Below are 19782 nucleotides of genomic sequence, written 5' to 3'. Positions count from 1 at the left end.
TGAACTTTTCTCTTTAATTTATGTGCAGATCTTGCATCATTAAAAACAAGTGGCTTGAACAGAAACGCTAAATATAGCATATTTTGCTGGCAATGACGTTTGTGCTGTTCTATCTGTGCATACTCTATTCTATCTGCGCATTCTCATATGACATTCAAGCTATTAAAGGATGAATTGGACAACTGTCTGAAGCACTGTGACACAGTTCCCACATGTTCCAGTAAGTCCTCATAATTCATCTCTGGTGCTCCTTGAGGCAAGTCTTTGCCTACTGATCACACAGTTGGAGGAGTTTTCTACAGGTTTCCAGCTGCCCATTCCATGAGTCAGACTCAGTATATCATGATATAAAGAAGGTTTGAATAGGAAAAGCATTACACACAGTATGAATGATAGCATGCCATGAAAAGTCACTAACAAGGATATCATCTTTGGACTCTCATGAGAGCAAGTAAAGTGCATGCACTCCATCTTTGTTACAATCAGTGTCAGTAAAGGGGACTCATATAGTGCCACTTTCTATTCTCATTATCTTTTTGTTACAGGGGTGATTTATCAAAACAAAGAACGTACTTTATGTTTTGTTCTGCAAAATTTCCAAAATACATCTTACCAACTACCATGACTTCAAATGTCCTGTTCCAAAGGTTGGAAAAGTAGGTCTTGCTTTCCTTACAGTCACTCAGAAATTATGGAAAATCTCTTTTTGAAGGCCTGTGGGGGCCCAATTCAGCTCAGGACAATGGCAATAACAGTGTGGGCTAGTGGATTCCTGACCTCAAGTCAACGTCTGGTGTCAAGAGCTCTTGTGTGCCCAATCTTCCAGTAGTGGTCAGGGACCAGCAATGATGGTCTGGGCACAGATCCGCTCCTTCTACAACAATGAGGAGATCAAACCAGGTAAAATAATGGGTGGTATGGCCAAGGTCCATAAGGATCCCAGGCAGATGCACCACACTGCCTGATATGACTCTGGAATCCAATCTCTGACAGAAAGACAATATGGATCCCCAATGGGGCAAATCTCAAGCATCTCCCCAGAGTCAAGCAGTTATCAGAGGAACCGCAATTTTGTACCAATGGGAATTTTGTGACCTTTCTCCTCCCTCATTTCCTTGAGAGATAGAGAACTCAATGGACCTGAGTTGGGATCAACTCCAGGATGATGAATGGTGATGATTGATTGAATGGGGAATGCCATCCCTTGAACAGTCAGAACTCCATTGACTACTTGTCGAGGTAAAGAATGGCATCAAGCAGGCTCCATTTGAGGAGGCAGAAGTGATTGACAATTCTGTGCAGTGTAGCCCTGTATGACTTAGCATCATCAATTAGAGCATCAAGTGACAAATCTCAATGCTGTGGAGAATTATCCCTCAGTTGAGGACTCTCTTCCACAATGAGAAGTCATTTACTCAATGGTGGGGTTTTCTCACTCACCTCCACAACATCAGAATGGGAAGAAAGGCTAGTGCATTGACTGGCCGATCTGTGGGTGGTGTCTTTGCTTGAAAGAAGGTAAAGACTGATGCCAATAATCTTGACAACTGGGGTTATGACCCTTTATCAAAACCAGCATGTTCTTCAGTAGAGATCTGGACATCGATCTCCAGACATGGCAGGCAGACTTGCGGTGATGGGAGCATTTTTTGCCTTTTATGCAGGGAGTAAGGATAGAGCTCTGTCCACTTGTCCTGAAGTGGAGGACTGAACAGTTGGAGTCAAAACCACTGAAGGGTTCTTAGATGATTTATCCGTCAACTGAATGGGAACATCTGGCACCAAGGAGCATTCATACAGCATAGCCTTTAGTCTAAATGCTCAGAGAAGCAAGCCTTCAGGGTAAATTGGGCACAGACCTTACATGAGGCTGGAATATTCCCCTCACCAAGGCAAAGAAGACAGTCTACATGACCATTATTCTTCCCCATTTCCACTCCACACTTGGACCACTTTTTCAAAAGAGCCGGATCCTTTTTCTCTTTGTCAAAGTTGTGTATCAAGGAAAACAGGAACACCAAAAATAGTCCCCTCAAATCGGCAACAACAAGAAAACTAAGGACATTGCTCCATCCCCCTCTGACCTTGTGACTGTTTCAGTGGGAAATCTTCCTGCCTATGGTTCCAAAGGGGTGTGGGAGGGAACACTCTGTTGCTATAGGAATGCCTGAAGAAAAGTTTGATACTCTTCTCCATTGCATGTCTGAGCATGCAATGAGATCACAAAGATGAACGTCCTTTTCAATATACAAGATAGGGAAAAAAGATCAGCTATCACTGTTTTAGATAGGAGCAGTTGCAAAGTTGCTGATAATGAAAATGCAGCATCATATAAGATCCAATTCCCACAATAATTTTGTGTGTGGCCTTTCTTTTAGTTTCTGAAGCGCTCATCAAAAGCACAAATTGCAATGTGGCACTCAAGCCTATTTTTTAAAAAAAGCCTTTATTAACTTTTAAAAACATGATATTTTTAAAAAATATATACTTTTATTAACTTTTTAAAACATATATGAAGGGTACAACATAAAGGCTGTCAGCACCAGAGATAAACACTCTGAGCATCTAATGTAAAAAAACCCGCACATCCCCTGCAATATAACTATGCAGAAAAAATTACATTTTCTGTTAAGCCCTTTCTAAATTAAGAAGCAGGCTGACCTAAGGCAGCCAGCAGTGACAATGATTCATGGAGCTAATCAAGGTATGACTGTAGATTCTATTTGTGGCTTCAAAACCAACTCTCAAGCCCTTTGGCTGACTCTATAGTAGTGTCAAGACAGCAGCTTCCAACAGTGATGGTAGCAATACTAAATTTATTTATTACTTTATGGACAATTATGTACCAGGCACAAGGAGCAGCAGTGGCGTAGTGGTTACGAACAGGTGTATTCTAATCTGGAGGGACCGGATTTGTTTCCCCACTCTGCCGCCTGAGCTGCGGAGGCTTATCTGGGAATTCAGATTACCCTGTACATTCCAACACATGCCAGCTGGGTGACCTTGGGCTAGACACAGTTCTTCTGAGCTCTCTCAGACCCACCTACTTCACAGGGTGTTTGTTGTGAGGGACGGAGGGAAAGGAGTTTGTAAGCCCCTTTGAGTCTCCTATAGGAGAGAAAGGGGGAATATAAATCCAAGTTGTCGTCGTCGTCTTCTTCTTCTTCAGTGGGGGTGAATGTCTGCCACAACAAGATTTCGTATACAGACATATTTCCTCAAGCCCTGCTTTCACTTTCCATCCTCTCTATGGCAAGCGAGACCACTTCTAGCACAATATTAATTTGCTTCACTGCCAGACAGATTTGCCAGTAAGCACAGCTTTGCCCTGGACATCTTCCCTTCACCCACGGCTAGCCTTCCCACTTCCTTGCACTGACATCTGTGCCTTCTTCTGAAGTATCTACTTCACTGAGGTAAAGAGTAGTCAAGATTGGCTCTTTGCTTTCAGGAAGAAATATTGCGGGGGGGGGGGGTTAAGCAGGTGCAAAGAAACATGTTACTCTTGATTGCACTTACATATTCATAATGTTTAAATGCAATCAGTAGTACAGTTCACCATATACTTTCCTATCTTTTCTACCTATTTAACACCTATACCACAGAAATTCTGCAACACGTATTGTCATGCTGTCTAAGTACACTGCCTCAAAATGACACACAAACATATGAGGGGTCTCAGAGTTTATGTGTGCCATCACTCCTACCTGTGATTCTCTGAATGTACTTTTAAAATATGTCACGTAAGTTAAAATGCCATAAACACATACACACAAAAATACGTTTCACAAATAGCTAAAAACACAAACTCATTTGCAGATAAACAAGGATGTTTATTAGGATTGCTAGATTCAATATAAATTTTGCTTTTAATCATTTTATAATATTTTTAGTATGGTAAGAAGCCATGCTCCAACCTAAAGTAGCTCATATTTAACACTACCTCCATTTAATTTGTGTGTATCACGTTTTATTATTTTATTCCAAAAAGAGAGACTAGGGAGAATAGTGCAGGAAAAATACATAAGTCCAGATTAGATTGTCCTTTCTCACGGTCAGCCCTCTCTGTGTACTCGGGGAGGAGAGGAACAAAAAGTATGTCTTTGACAGTAATTTGCGCCCAATAATAGCTAAGTGAAATCTTTCACTAGAGCAACTTTGAAAAAGGCCAACAAAGTTTCTGAGTTTCAAAAGTTCTCCCAGCAGGATTTTTTTTCTTTCTTTAAGAAGGAAGGCACACAACATTTTAATTACCCAAGGGTACACAGAGAACAATATCTTAATGAAGCTGGATGCCTTCAGGATTTTTTGAAAACCACACCTGCCCTAGCATTTTCATGAATTCATAAACTACTTTGGTGTTCCAGTGGCTTCCCAAAGCTTTGCCTCCAATGAAGAAGACCTCAAAATTGTTATATAGACAAAAGTTACTATTTTCAATTTTTCACTATGAATGCTGCCTTTCTGTTGAATTATCCTGTTTTTCTGGAGCACAGATCCCAATTAAAAGTGGAATGTCCCCAAAGACCTCTGGAAGATAGTCTACATTAACAAACAATTCAAGTGTATGAACAGTCAACTGGCCCCTAGAGTATGTTCTATGTAGAGTCTGTAATTAGCTGAAAGGTGCCATTTCTACTGTAAGCAAGGATGCTTAGGTTTGATAAAAATTAAATACCACTGTGGGCCAGGCAGCTCCAGGCAACACACATATATTAATAAAATTACCATTGTCTATTGTTCTGCATTACAGAAACTGGGACACGACTCGAAACTGGAAGACTGCTGAGTTGACGATTTCCAGAATGGCAACTGTGTTGCCATCGTTTAGCAGAAACAGAGTAGTGCAGCAGATGATATCACATTACTGAAAGAAAATAGTGAAAAGTTGAAATGACTCCTGATAAAGGTTAAAGCACCAAGCGCTACAGCAGAACTACACCTGAACATCACAAAAACAAAAGTAACAACTACTGAGAAATTACTCAGCTGTAGGGTTGATGATGAAGAAATTGAAATTGAAATTGTTAAAGATTATCTATTCCTTGGCTCAGTCAGCAACCAGTAGGGAGGCTGTAACCAAGAAATCCAAAGGAGACTGAGACAGAGCCATGAAGGAGCTACAAAAGGTTCTTAAGTATAAGAATGTGTTACTGGCAACCAACATCAAACTAATCCATACTGTAGTATTCTCTATAACTATGTATGGGCTTGAAAGCTGAATGATGAAGAAACTTTACAGGAAGAAAGTTGATTCATTTTAAATGTGGTTTTGCTGGAGAGTTCTATAGGTACTGTTGGCTGCCAAAAAGACAAATAATTGGATTTTAGATTAAATAAACCACATCTGAACTCTCTTTGGAAGCTAAAATGACTAAACTGAGGCTTTGGTACACATTATGAAATGATAAGACTCACTGGAAAAGAAAATAATGTTAGTAAAAATTGAAGGTCGCAGAAAAAGAGAAAGACCCAACATGACATGGATTGACTCAATCAAAGAAGTCATGACCTGCAAGTCTGCAAGATATCAGCAATGCTGTTAATGATAGGATGCTTTGGAAATCATTAATTCATAGAGCCGCTGTAAGTTGCAAGAAACTTGATGGCACAAGGTATACACACTGCTGGTAAGATAGAGGGTTGCAAAGAACTGCATCCTCAGAAGCAATAAATAACACATGCTGGCCAGAGCATGGCACAAGCAGTAGGATTTACCTGCTTATAGCAGAAATATACCAATCTATATCCTAGTTTAAAGACTTCCTAACTACTTCCATCCTCGGGGATAGGGTGGTATAAAAATCTAATTAATCATCATCATCATCATCATCATCATCATCATAGAGAGGTTTGTAGTTTTGTGGTGATGTATTCTATTAACCATATATGTCATCTGCCAACATATTGTACACAAGGCTAGAGAACTGTATTTGAGTCAAGGTTCAGTACCAGAGGATGTGACAAGATAATATAATGCTGTACATGAAAATATCTAATTCTCAATATGACCCCTTCTTGGATACTTAAATCTAACGACTGAAGCCGGAAAAGACAGATCTTTCCACAAACCTGAGAAAAGCCCCAAGTTAGCACAAAAATCTGAAATCTGATAAAAATACACAGAGGAATTAACCTCTCTCCTACCCCAGAACAGAACCAGTGCCTACACTTTTAAGAAAAGAATGGCTACTGAGCTCTCAGTTGCCATTCTGGAGGTTGTCAGACAAGTACAACATTCGGCAACTTCAGGATGGTCACATATTCTCAGCCTATCTCACAGAGTTGTTGTGAGGATAAAATGGAAAAGAGGAGAATGATTTGAGCAGCTGTGGCTCCCCATGTGGAGAAAGGCAGGGTGTAAATGATGTAAATAAATAATAAATATAGCTGAAAATGAGGGACAAATAAAAGGTGAATTGGTTTGTGGAAGAGAAGGAAGCAGAGACAGTGAGATGCCCCCCAAAAGTCCTTACTGGTTCTTCCCATCCCTATGTAACTAACCCTGGCCCAGCATGGCCAGCACTGTGAAATTCAGTCAGAGTTTTCCCAGATAGAGGCTGCTGGAAGGAGTGAAAGCTGAAGCCACATAAAGGTAGATGGGTTAGTGATGGGGAGGGAGGAGGTAAGGAAAGTGAGGTTCCCTTCACAAGTCCTTGCAGGTCCCCCACTTACAATGATATGTTCACCTGTCATGTTTTTTGTTCCACCTTTCTCCAAGAGGTTGTGGTGGGTTTTCCAGGCTGTGTGGTCGTTGTCTGGTAGATCACAGCCCAGAAAACCTACCACAACTAGTTGAATCCGGCTGTGAAAGCCTTCAACAATACATTTCTTCAAGAGCTTTGAGAGTCATGCTTACTTTTCCCCTCTTATATTTTATCCTTAAAACAACCTTGAGATATTGTTCAGGCTGCAACAGGATAATTCAGGTGAGCTTTGTAGTGGAATGTTATTTTGAACACTGGTCTCTCTATTCAAAGTCTAAAACTTTAACCATTGCACTATACTGGCTCTGAATACCTCAGACTATGAAAAAGCCATCACTACTTCACTACAATATCATAAACAAAACAAAAAACATTTTTTTGCTGTCATTGACTAGTACAAGATTTACAAAAGAAGTTTCAAAGTTTTAAACATTACCAGGATATCTATACCTGCAGAGCATGGAATAAGGAAACTGGAAAGGAGTATACTGACATGCAGAAATGTGAGAGGGCTCAGGGCCGTGCCACAGATTATCAGTGCTTGGGAAATTATAATTTTAGACAACAAACATGTATCATGTGAACACTACACATATATGTACAAACATATTTAAACACTTCTGGACACAGTTCTGAGAAATCTGATTGGGAATGGATTTCTAGAAGATGTGTGCACACATGTAATTAAAAATCATAAAGATATATGGGTATGAAAGCATACAGATCATACCTGTGCTTCCCTTAGTACTCATAATTTGTAAAGCTGCTCTAAGAAACACTGTCTGGTACTTGAATTGTAAAGATTCCTAGAGATGTAATAGCAAATTATTTGTTGCTTTGGTAGTGTCAAAAGAGAGAGCACTCAAACTTCTGCTTTCCTATCCAGTTGGTTTCTATTCAATTGGCAAAATAGTTGAAAGTTCAGATTCATAATGAAAGAATTGCCATTGTCATTGTGTAAACTGTGTGCTTAGAAAGAAGCCTGGTCTCAAAATATAAGACCTCATGTTGGATATATATTATGCATCTAAAAGTCTTCCAATGCATTCAGAAGCGAGGTTATTAAAGTGAACTTAGTGATGTTCTGAAAAGTTTATTTCTTTTCAGGGTACTATTGACCAATGGAAGTTCCTTCTAATTAGCCTCCTTCTTTTTCTTCAAAAGTCACCTCAGTTTAACTTTCAGCTCTGCTGGTACCACCTCCTCCCACAAGACAATGGAAGGGAGACCTTTGGACAGTTTGCTGTTGTTTCTATTAGTAAAATGTGATGACTCAAATCCCTTCTAACACTATGCAGCCAATGCAGGTTGCACTTACCTTTCTCAGAAGAAAGCAGATCCGTTCAATATTTCTTAATCGTTCTCTCTGTCCAAGAAAAAAGGAGGAAAAGGTAGGGAGATGGTATTGAATATTAGAGAATCTTATAAATGAAGGAAAACACACCACAAATTTAATGACTCCTGTTTAGATAGCCTTCAACTAATTCTGGCTGAATTTCATTGGTAATGAATAGTACCACATTTGTATTCACTATTTCAGAAGTTAGTAACCACTGGCAGAAGCAGACCAGGGTGGGGTAAGAGGGGGCGTCTCTGGGCGTTTTTCCACTCGAGAGTAGAATAGTGTCGACTCATGAGGCTGAAAGAGTCGACCTGTGTTAATCCCTTCGTTGCTTCCCACAGCAGCCGAGGTGGTCCTGCCGGAGCCGAGTTCAGAGGGCGGGATCACCTCGACTCATCATTCACTCGTCATATCTGATTGGCTGCTGCGTTCAGGCGGGAATGCGAACGTGAGTCCCTTTTAAAAAAAATTACGTTGCCATTTCGTTGCTACGAGCGGCGTCCAATCTACCCTTTGTCACTGCGCATGATCGTAGTGTTACACTGTTACCCGGCGCGAGTCTTCCGTTCTGCGCATGCCCAAAACACTCGCCTGTGATTGGCTGACTCGGCGAATCGACCCGACGAACGTTTCCCACTTCGTCGGTTTTTCTTGAGTTCAACCTAGCTTCGTCGGTTCACCTCACCATCGTGATGGATTCGAAAATTTAATGGCAGAACGGAGCAGAGCAGGACGAACCTACGTCGAACTCAGCAGATGTGGGGAGCACTTGGGTTGAACATAGGTCGAACTTGAGTTCGCATGGTGAGTGGGAAAACGCCCCCCCCTCTCTCTCTCTCTCTCTCTCTGCAGCAACAGTGGGCGAGGAAGACCATGAAAGATGGGTCAGGCAAAGGAGAAACCCCGCCCCACAGAAAGGACCCATTCCCAGGGAGCCTCAGGCAAAGAGCAAGGGAAGCAAGGGTCCCAACCCTGGGACACATTTTTAATGGGAGCAAAAGAAACAATGGAGCCAGCAAGAGAGTGAGCTCACCCCACTCCTGCGCTGCTAGAATGCTACCAAAGCAAAGCCCCTGTCCTCCTTCTCCTCATCTCTGCCCCCCATACACATATGTCCAGTGTGTAACAGACTTCCCTCTGTGATACACCTCTGAAGATGCCAGCCACAGATGCAGGCAAAACATTAGGAACAAGATCCACCAGACCACGGCCACACAGCCCGCAAAACCCACCACAACCAGCAGTGGTGGGATTCAAAAATTTTAACAACAGGTTCCGATGGTGGTGGGATTCAAACAGTTGCATAGTGCCAATGGAGCAGAGTGGGGCACAACATGGCGGGGGCATGGTCTGGGCATTCTGGTTGTGGGGATTTTTGGAGCAGGGTGGATGGTACTGAAGCAGTGGCACTGGGCAAAATCACCTCTCTCCGCCCCGATGCCTCCTGGGTAGACAGTTTTGCAAAATGGAGCCAAGCACAAAGCAAAATCTCCCCTTCCCATCCCCATGGCACCAGGGTAGAAAGTTTTGCCAACAAGAACCAAGCACTGGGCAAACTCTCCCCTCCCCCATCCTCATGGCACCAGGGTAGAAAGTTTAGCCAGTAGAAACCAAGCACTGGGCAGACTCTGCCCTCTCCATCCCCATGGCACCAGGGTAGAAAGTTTTGCCTGCAGAATCCAAGCACTGGGCAAACTCTCCCCTCCCCATCCCCATGGCACCAGGGTAGAAAGTTTTGCCAACAGGGTCCAAGCACTGGGCAAACTCTCCCCTCCCCATCCCCATGGCACCAGGGTAGAAAGTTTTGCCAATAGGACCCAAGCATTGGGCAAACTCTCCCCTACCCCATCCCCATGGCACCAGGGTAGAAAGTTTTGCCAACAGGGTCCAAGCACTGGGCAAACTCTCCCCTCCCCATCCCCATGACACCAGGGTAGAAAGTTTTGCCAACAGGGTCCAAGCACTGGGCAAACTCTCCCTTCCCCATCCCCATGGCACCAGGGTAGAAAGTTTTGCCAGCAGAACCCAAGCACCGGGCAAACTCTCCCCTCCCCATCCCCATGGCACTGATAAAAATCCTGTGTAGTACAAAACAAAGGTCCTGTCATGCCCTCACAGAGGCTTTTGTTATTTCCCCATTAAGCTTCAGTTTCCCCATAGTTAGGATGGGTTTTGTTCATTGTTAAGTCTTCTAAGGGAGGGTATTTTAGTTTGCCCCTATCCCTTTAATACATTTCCCAATAGGCAGTCTGCCTTCTTTACCCAGCAATCCCCTTTTTTAGTTCCAGCCTGTCAGTCAGAGTGAGGTGCCAAGGGTAGCTGGAGATTGGAATATTTGTGACGTATATGGTGGTCCATAGAGCACAAGTTAAGGTTAACAGTAATTAGAACCAGACAAGGACTGAAATAACTAAAAGGAAGAAAGACACAGTGGACTTTCTTGAAAGCAGCCAAGAGAAGACATAATCTACAGCTTCAAATCTGCTCAAGGCAAGGAAGTACTCTGATTTAGACAGACCCAAGGAAGGAGTTAGGGTCTTAATTCTCCTAAGTAATAAACCTATTGTTGAACTGTTGAACCTGGCTTAGGTCTCCCCCACTCTGTCCTAGCCAAGTACAGCACACCAAAAACAGATTCACTTGGGGGGCAGAACAGGTGCTGTGTAATACAAAGAAATTCCACTAAGCTAATCAGAATCCAGATGTGCACTGGCCTTGAACAAGCTTCAAGGCTAGTGGACCATAAATTCCATATGTCTGTGCCTCCAAAATGTAGAAATGTTTGTTAGAATGGCAATGATTTGAAACTGTCAGGGACTGCAGTTGCTCTGAAAACTCTGGCTGCAGCAAAATATCCTCCTCAAAGCCCACTTGTGCCTGGCCTTGGGGGTGAAGAGATGGCATGACACATGGCTCTCATGCAAACAGAAGAGACAGTTGTTGTGCTCATCATTCTGGCCATTTTAGTGCCATATTTAGCACATTTTTTAAAGAGAAGAAAAATAGCTAGGTAAGTTGAAGTGTTCAGTGAAACAGGTCCTCTCTCCAAGGCAGTGAAGAAAGGACTGAGGGAGGAACTCCCTGCCTCCTTTCATGTGACCATTAGGGTAGGAAACTAGCCCATTCTCACCTCCGAAAGGGAGTGGAGAGAGTGCTCCAAGCACTCAAAAGCTCTACAAGTCTTTCTGGTCACATCTCCACAGATGACCTGTATCTGACCAGTCCTCATGTGGGACTGAACTAAAGGCACAACAATGAACCAGCTATTATTAACACCAGTGATGTAGCACCCATGGGACAGGGGGGGTGCGATGCCCCAGGTGGAGCAGTGGTGGAGGCATGGCCAGGTCATCAAGGGGGCATAGTGGGGCATGGTGGAGCGTTCCGGGGGAGTTCTGGGGTGGGGCAGGTGCGGGCAACGCCACAATATGGGTGTAGGGCGCACAAGCGCCCTGGGCGCAGTTTCCCCTCACTCCACTTCTGATTAACACCACTCTTGAGTGGTCAGCATGTATAGTAATGCAGCCTTGAAAAAGATAAGTTCTTTACTGCAAAACTTGAAATGTTTAAAGGGGAAAATTAATTCCTAAGATGTTAGGCTGGCTATAAGTAGGCATCAAGAGGAGCTTGAGTTCTGCATTTCTACCTGGAAACAGCGGAGTGGTTATTACAAATGATCAGGATCAAAAAGGACAAAATCTACAAATCGGTCTCTGAGTCACACATTATTGCAGAGCAATCATATAGGAAATTGCTTACTTTGAGTCACCTGTAGACTGTTCCACACAGCTTTTTTGTTTGTTTGTTTGTTTGTTTATTCGATTTATATCCCGCCCTTCCCAACAGGGCTAAGAGCGGCAAACATCAATAAAACCCACAATTAATCATACAGTATAAAACCAAGACCGACCAACAGTATCATTTAAAACATTCACAGTAAACAATAGAAAAGGACAGATGGCAATAAAACCCTAACCAGACACTCATGGGAGGCAATGATGTTCCAGTCAGGCCAGCTGGCATGATATAAAAGCCTGGCGGAAGAGCTCAGTCTTGCAGGCCCTGCAGAACTCACAGATGTCCTGCATGGCCCTGATCTCAGCTCATTTCACCAGATGGGAGCCAGGGCCGAAAAAGCCCTGACCCTAGTGGTGGCCAGCTGAACCCGTCTCGGGCCAAGGACCACCTGCCCCCCAAAAATGGAGGGGTCTAGAGGGGCAATACAGGGAGAGGCAGTCTTGTAGGTATGTAGGTCCAAGACTGTTCACAGCCTTAAATGTCAGAACAAGCACCTTGAACCTGATCCGGAACTCGACTGGCAGCCAGTGGAGCTTATACAAGACCGGAGTAATCTGGTCACCATAGTGCGCCCTTGAAAGGATTTTTCCATGACAAACTTGTTTTTGAGCAGATGCTCTATGGCAGAGGCTTCCATGAAACCTGTATTTGTAAATGTGTTGATCACATTTATCTCTACTGAGCTACATTCTCCTCCACAGATATACATACACATTAAGGAAGCCGGGGCTATAGCATAATGGTAGAACATGTATGCTTTGCATGTAAAAGAATACAGACTCTATTGCTGCAGTCTTCAATTAAAAGAATCTCTGGTACCATGGTAGATGGGCCTCTGTCTGAGATGCTGGATAGCCAATGACAGATAGAGCACATCATGATCCAACTGGACCAATACTAGTATGACAGCTTTGTATATTCACTGATTTGTTACCACATGCCCACAAATCCTGGCTTATTTTATTATGTTCATAACAGTAGGGCAATGAAACATAACACCAACTCGAGAAATCTTTAGAACTAATTCATACATCCAAAATGTTTTTCAGCTACATCATTAACCACATTATTTCAGCTACATCATTATAATTTATTTATTATATCGTCCACCCCCAAAGGGCTCTGGGTGGTGAACAGAATAATCAAACATTAAAATCTCAACAACCATAAAATTGTAATTAAACATAAAAACAGAACAAAATTACAGATAGCAATAAAAATCCCATCAAAGTCAAAACAATCGAATTCAGCTCCTTATCAAGGGGGTGGTCCAATGGTGTAAAAATATGGGTGGCAACGGTTACTCTCCAATGGTTTATGGAATGCATTGAGCTTGCCGTGTAGATTTTGGGTGGTGTGAGTCAGCCCTTTGTTTCTGCTTTTCCATTCAACTGTTTTTGAATCAGAAAAAAATGTACCCAGAATTGCCATATAACTTCTTCATGTTAAAATGAATTTCATGTCAGTTTTAGGCAATCCTAAATCCTTATTCAAAAATCATAAATGACCTCTTAGCATTTTGAAAATCAAAACACAGTTATTGCAAAATTTCAGAACAGAACATACCGCATGTGCTGGGTTACATTGATCTATGGGGCTCTTGAAGTCTGTCTTTAATTCATCAAATGCAATGATCTGCAAGAGGAAAAAAATTTAAATGTAATTACAGCAGTAGTACTTACAAATTTAAATTGTTCCACCACTATGGGCAACAAAATTATCCTCTCTTATTTGAGGGACATATTCCAATTTTATTTTAATAGATTTGATGTGGATTTGTTCCAGCATAGATGCGGTCTCAGCAAATACATTTCACATAACAGGAAATTCAGCAAATAAAAACGTGATAATGATTTGTTGTCTCAAAATCCATATTTCAGGACCTCTTACCCAATGACTAATACTTACATCTTATAGAAAACTGTAGAATAATACCTGTATTACAGCATAGCCGCAAAAAGGACCATAGAGATTAAGGACAGTTAGAACATAAGAACATAAGAACAAGCCAGCTGGATCAGACCAAAGTCCATCTAGTCCAGCTCTCTGCTACTCGCAGTGGCCCACCAGGTGCCTTTGGGAGCTCACATGTAGGATGTGAACGCAATGGCCTTCTGTGGCTGTTGCTCCCGATCACCTGGTCTGTTAAGGCATTTGCAATCTCAGATCAAAGAGGATCAAGATTGGTAGCCATAAATCGACCTCTCCTCCATAAATCTGTCCAAGCCCCTTTTAAAGCTATCCAGGTTAGTGGCCATCACCACCTCCTGTGGCAGCATATTCCAAACACCAATCACACGTAGCGTGAAGAAGTGTTTCCTTTTATTAGTCCTAATTCTTCCCCCCAGCATTTTCAATGAATGCCCCCTGGTTCTAGTATTGTGAGAAAGAGAGAAAAATTTCTCTCTGTCAACCTTTTCTACCCCATGCATAATTTTGTAGACTTCAATCATATCCCCCCTCAGCCGCCTCCTCTCCAAACTAAAGAGTCCCAAACGCTGCAGCCTCTCCTCATAGGGAAGGTGCTCCAGTCCCTCAATCATCCTTGTTGCCCTTCTCTGCACTTTTTCTATCTCAATATCCTTTTCGAGATGCGGCGACCAGAACTGGACACAGTACTCCAAGTGCGGTCGCACCACTGCTTTATATAAGGGCATGACAATCTTTGCAGTTTTATGATCAATTCCTTTTCTAATGATCCCCAGCATAGAGTTTGCCTTTTTCACAGCTGCCATGCATTGAGTTGACATTCCCATGGAACTATCAACTAAGACGCCTAAATCCCTTTCCTGGTCTGTGACTGATAGCACTGACCCCTGTAGCGTGTATGTGAAGTTTGGATTTTTTGCCCCTATGTGCATCACTTTACATTTTGCTACATTGAACTGCATTTGCCATTTCTGAGCCCACTCACCTAATTTATCAAGGTCCGCTTGGAGCTCTTCGCAATCCTTTGTGGTTCTCACCACCCTACATAATTTGGTATCATCTGCAAACTTGGCCACCACGCTACCCACCCCTACTTCCAGGTCTTTTATGAATAGGTTAAAGAGCACTGGTCCCAAAACGGATCCTTGGGGGACACCACTCCCGACATCTCTCCATTGTGAGAACTTCCCATTTACACCCACTCTTTGTTTCCTGTTTCTCAACCAGTTTTTAATCCATAGGAGGACTTCCCCTCTTATTCCTTCATTGCTGAGTTTTCTCAACAGTCTCTGGTGAGGAACTTTGTCAAAAGCCTTTTGGAAATCCAAGTAGACAATGTCCACCGGTTCACCCCTGTCCACATGCCTGTTTACACTCTCAAAGAACTCTAGTAAGTTTGTAAGACAGGATTTGCCTCTGCAAAAGCCATGCTGACTCTTTCTCAGCAGGTCTTGCTTTTCTACATGTTTTATAATTTTATCTTTAATGATAGTTCTACACCATTAACTTTTTCCACTGCTGAAAATTATATTTTCCCTATTTTGGCTGAAAACAATAAGAGTTGGGAGTTAATAGAGATGTACCATCCCCATAAAAATCCACACACAAACAGGCAAAGTCCTACTATAGTTCTCCTCAAAAGTATCCTATTCAGCAAAGATTCCATTTCTCTCCCCAATTTTCTTTCTATTCCTTTTTGTTTAGTCTAATTAATGACTTCCTGTTATCTATCAAACAGTTGATTGTGTTGGGACATTTATGACTCAATGATTAAGTAATGGTTTCTATTCCTTTGGTAAGATGGACATTTAAATGCTGCTTTTTACTTTGAAGCCAGCATGGAGTTTAAAATTTTTATTGTATATTATCAGAACAGGTCAAGCACAAAATAATGATCATAAAAATGAGCAGTGGCTTTGATTGATGACAGAGCACCAAACAGTATTTAAACACTGTCATAAACCTGCCCTGGGTCTATATGCATGCAGAGTGTTCATGTGTACGTAGTGCATGTTCCTCTTCTTCATGCCACCACCCCAATTAAACTCAGGCTCCCATATTACCAGTGATTTGGGGGACACTAAGTAAAGGCTGGTTGTGAGCAAGTTTGAACAGCACAGTATCCCAATTACTTCAACCTTTTCCCTCTGCGTGTGGCTGGGTGGAAGAATGAAAGGCAAAACCACCCAAAGAAGAGTTTGAAACATAGTCTACTCTCTTAAACAGGAAAACATTATTGCTACAGGTTAAGCTAGAGCATAAGACAAGGGGAAATGACTATCAAACCTACTGGTTGTACAGATCTAAGGAAAAGAACAGGAAAAACATAGCATTAACTTAAATTAACAATATAGAAGCTTTACCCGTGATATCCCTCACTGGATGTCCATGGAGCGAAGGATCTATATCTATTCATGAAGAGCCAGGTTTCATTTTGATCATTAGTGAAGGAGGAGGAGGAAATGGGGGAACATTTTATGTAGAATACAAGAGCAATTGTGCTGCAACTGCCAACAACTGCTGCACACATACCAGCCCCTCCCACAGTTACACAACAGCACCCACTTTCAGAGTGGATTACATACATGTTACATAAAATGCCAAGCTTGAGTATTTTACGACTGCAGTCTGTGAACAATTCATAGACCAGAGATAGGCCCTCCCACAAAAAAAAGTTGGCAGGCAACCTCCCATAATTAGGAGGACGAATGGCAGCAAAGAAGGCAGGTGGACAAAATGGTGGATTGGATGGAATAGACACACTTCAGGCAAGGGAAAACATAACAACGGAGGTTGGAAGGCAATGAACAAGGGGCAAAAACACACATGCATGTAGAATGATCAGCAAAGATTCAAATTTCCTATACTGCACAACTGCCATACAGTCTTTGTTAAAAAGAAAAAAAAGGAATGCCCACTTTCACCATGTCACAAGTGACACCCGGGAGAGCAAAAGGTGGCTTTTGCAGATATACAAAATGAAAACCCTGCAGTAGAGGAAACAAAAAACTGCGGGGAACAAAAGATGGTACAAAAAAGAAAAAATTGAGAAGCAAATATTGTGAATCAACTACATTTTAAATACTGGTAGTCATGCATAAAGCGCATGGGGCTTAGGCACAGAATCCAGCACAATGGTAGCAGCTCTCCCTAGGTTTCTTCTTTCCATTTTCAATATATTTACCATTTTCAAAATGCATCCATTGGGTATTTCTCCTTTGCTATAGGGGTGATGCCTGCAAATCCTGTATATTTTAGTCACAGATTCCATAGCCAGGGCCAATATTAGAGCAGAATCAAAGGTTAAGGCATATTCACACAGTAGTTGTGTCTGTACTGTTTCATCATTTACAGAAGCAGCATTTCAGGGGACATTTTGGGCAGCAGCAAGAAGAGACTACAAGGAAATGTTATTCCATAGATGGTTGGAAATCCCTTCCATCCACAAATCCTCTGAGGGATTCAAAGAATCCAATAGCCAACTAGCCACAGTTGTCAGATTTTTCAATGAAATTTCAGGTAAATATTTTTAAAAGGGAAATCAGCATTATTTGATAGCTTAGAACACAGTTCCCTATCATGATAACCATGGGCACCATGGTACCCACAGGTATATCCCCAGATGCCTGTCATGCACAACAGGAAAGTAGGCAGGGGCATTGTGAAGGCAGGATCAGTGACTGCTACCTTCATATAAATAAAGGGGCTTTTCACCTTTATTTCACCCCACTGCTCAGTACAGAAAGGTTCTCCACTCTTTGGGATGATTGTATATTTTATCTCCTTCCTAGTCATCTTCTTTTGCATGTGAATGTGTTTTCCCCTCCCTTTCTCCTCTTAGTAGACTTATGAATATGTATGTATTTTATGGTCATCATCTTCTTCAGTGTTTCAAATCAAAACCTTTTACTGGCATAATAATAATCAGGGCAGATTAATAGTAATTGCAGAGCAATACAATCATGATCGCAATTTAATGACATAATACACGTACTTTACCATCATTTCAGAGATAGCACAAGAATCATTTTTAATAGATAAGAAATATTTGGGTGCTGTGTGGTTTCCGGGCTGTATGGCCGTGTTCTAGCAGCATTCTCTCCTGACGTTTCGCCTGCATCTGTGGCTGGCATCTTCAGAGGATCTTCAGATAAGAAATAGTTTGTTGGTCTGATAGACCTTCTTTATTAACAAGTAGTGTGGTCAACAAGTTGGACCTGATCATCTTATAAAATGAACAATGTAGAAGCATATGAATTACATATTCAGTCCGCTTCATGCCACAATCACAGATTCTGTCCTGGTGGGGACATCATCTTCTTTGTGTGTATGTTTTATCCTTCCTTTCCCCTTTTGATTAATTTCTGCCTCAAAATTCTATAGGTGGCCAAAGGCTCAAGTAGGTTGGGTGCAGCTGGCCTAGAAGATCTAATAATTAACTAAACATCTTATTTCCTTGGTTAGTGGATGGCCTTTACAAATCGTTGACACTAAAATCAAACTTAATGTAAAAATGGTTGTGTTATTTATTCACAAAAGAGGCAGAACAAGTTGACTGTGAGTCTCTGCCTCTAGAATGCTATAAAAGAGAACAGCTGGAAGTGCCAGATGTGTTCCCCTTCAAAACAAATAAAAATTCATGTAACCATACTGGTTTTGTTTTCAGCAGGGAATGCCCACAAGGGTGCCAATTACTTCTAACCAGCACTGTGAATATCAGTCCATTCTGAATATGTTTGCACCACTCTGTAATCCACTCTGTCTTCCATGACAAAATATTTCAATCTGCCCAACAAAGGTGAGAATTAAAGCAGAGTGCAAAGACAGGGCTAATAATGGTTATGGTAAGTAAATATGGTAAGTTTAGCACAGAGTGATATGGACCAATTCCGCACAGCACAAATAAAACATTTTCAGGATGGAGAAAAAAAGTATTTTGGGATGGAATTTCACAGTTTCCCCCCAAAACTAATTCCAGCCTCAAAACACTTTTAACTAATCCCCTTTTTTAGCCATTCTCTGGACTGAAACATTTTTTTAAGAAGAAGAAGAAGGAGGAGAATTGGAGACTTAAAGGGACTTTCCTTTCCCCCCTCACAACAAACACCCTGTGAGGTAGGTGGAGCTGAGAGAGCTCAGAAGAACTGTGACTAGCCCAAGGTCACCCAGCTGGTGTGTGTGGGAGTGCACAGGCTAATCTGAATTCCCCAGATAAGCCTCCACAGCTCAAGCAGCATAGCAGGGAATCAAACCCGGTTTCTCCAAAATTAGAGTACGCCTGCTCTTAACCACTGCCGGTGCTGCTCCTTAGAGGCTTCATTTGTGTGGTGTTGTTTGAAGATGCCATTTTGCGAGGTCACTGCTTGCCTGCATAAGAACATAAGAACAAGCCAGCTGGATCAGACCAGAGTCCCTCTAGTCCAGCTCTCTGCTACTCGCAGTGGCCCACCAGGTGCCTTTGGGAGCTAACATGCGGGATGTGAACGCAATGGCCTTCTGCGGCTGTTGCTCCTGAGCACCTGGACTGCAGAAGCTCCTTGCACTGTTTTGGGAGCATTTCAGAGCATTTTTGACATTCTGGGAGGCTTAATCTTCATAGCATTGACTACAGAAGACTCAGGGAACTGTAGATGAGGTTGCGAAGCATGAAGCACTGATTTGTCCACACACTGGAAAAAAACAGGGAAAACAGAAAATGGCTGCCAGAAATCCTTTGAAGTGGTGAAAACTAAGAAAAGGGGGATTGAAAATGTTTTACAAACATTTAATAAACATTTATGAAATGTGTGCAGAAAGGGCGATGGTTAATTTTTTATTATTGTAATCAAAATATAGCATTTCTCCTGCCCTGCACACTCTGAATTTGATTCCTCCCCATGTTTGATTCCTCACATGTTTTTATATGGTTCCTCTTTAAAAGAAATTGAAAAGATATTTTGCTAAAAAAAATTTATTTTATTCTATTTATATCTCACCTTACCCCCAGCTAGGTGGAGCTCATGGTAA

General features: G+C 42.0%; 1 long non-coding RNA gene across 1 annotated transcript in view; it reads right to left on the bottom strand.

The window, feature by feature from the left end:
- Positions 1-8044: 8044 nt before the first annotated feature.
- Positions 8045-19782, bottom strand: part of LOC125439710 — a 50479-nt gene continuing 38741 nt past the window's right edge. Inside the window, exons 3-4 of the long non-coding RNA XR_007245570.1 lie at positions 13414-13482; positions 8045-8073 (exon numbers count right to left, since the gene is read on the bottom strand). This is a non-coding gene — a long non-coding RNA (uncharacterized LOC125439710). The remainder of the gene's footprint in view (positions 8074-13413; positions 13483-19782) is intronic.

This window comes from Sphaerodactylus townsendi, linkage group LG01 (genome assembly GCF_021028975.2).
Source record: "Sphaerodactylus townsendi isolate TG3544 linkage group LG01, MPM_Stown_v2.3, whole genome shotgun sequence".
Lineage (NCBI taxonomy): Eukaryota > Metazoa > Chordata > Lepidosauria > Squamata > Sphaerodactylidae > Sphaerodactylus > Sphaerodactylus townsendi.
This window is presented reverse-complemented; position numbering and strand designations above follow the sequence as displayed.